This window comes from Myotis daubentonii, chromosome 10 (assembly GCF_963259705.1).
Source record: "Myotis daubentonii chromosome 10, mMyoDau2.1, whole genome shotgun sequence".
NCBI lineage: Eukaryota > Metazoa > Chordata > Mammalia > Chiroptera > Vespertilionidae > Myotis > Myotis daubentonii.
Window position 1 is genome coordinate 81,359,373 of NC_081849.1, and position 1,131 is coordinate 81,360,503.

The window sequence follows — 1,131 nt, forward strand, 5'->3', positions numbered from 1 at the left end:
ATGTGTCCTCTTTTCTTTTTCAAGTTATATATTTTTTATTTCTTATTTGTATTCTTTCCCCATTTTTCTTAGGTTTATTTTTTTTCTGACATTGACCCATAACATTTGTAAAAAAATTTCTGAGAGCCATAACAATTTTAAGAAAATTTTTAACATCATAAACTTTGTAAGAAAATAATTATAGTAAAATATTTAAAGGTTTTAGAATTACTTATGAAAAACAGACACATAGACACAAAGAGAGCCCATACATAATTCATGTCGATGTGGTCAATTAATATATGACAAAGGAGGCAAGATTATAAAAGGGGGTAAACACAGTCCATTCAATAAGTAATGTTTGGAGAATTGGACAGGTACATGCAAAAAAATGAAACTAGACTACTTTCTTGTATATGGTATAATATGGTATATGGTATACCATATATAAGAATAAACTAAAAATGGATTAAAGACTTAAATGTAAGACCTGAAACCATAAAACTTCTAGAAGAAAACACAGGCAATAAACTCTCTAACATTGTCCTTTCTTTGATATATATCCTTGAACAAAGGAAACAAGAAAAAATAAATAAATGGGACTATATTAAACTAAACAGTTTTTGCAAGGCAAAGGAAACCATCAACAAAATGAAAAGACAATCCACTGAATGGGAGAACATATTTGCCAGTGGTACATCTAATAAGGGGTTAATATCCAAAGTTTATAAAGGACTCATACAAATCAACACCAACAAACAAACAAAAAAACCACCAAAATCCAAACAATTCAAATAAAAAATGGGCAGAAGACATGAATAGACATTTCTTCAAAGAGGACATACAGATGGCCAACCGACATATGAAAAAAATGGTCAATGTCACTAATCATCGGAGAGATGCAAATTTAACCCACAATGAGATATCACCTCACACCTGTCAGGATGGCTATTATCAATAAATCAACAACAACAAAATTTGGTGACAATGTGGCGAAAAGGAAACCCTTGTGCACTGTTGGTGGGATTGCAAATTGGTATAGCCATTATGGAAAACAGTGTGAAGGTTCCTTAAAAAATTAAAGATAGAATTACCTTATAACTGAGCAATTTCATTTCTGGGAATATGTCCAAAGAAATCCAAAACACTAAT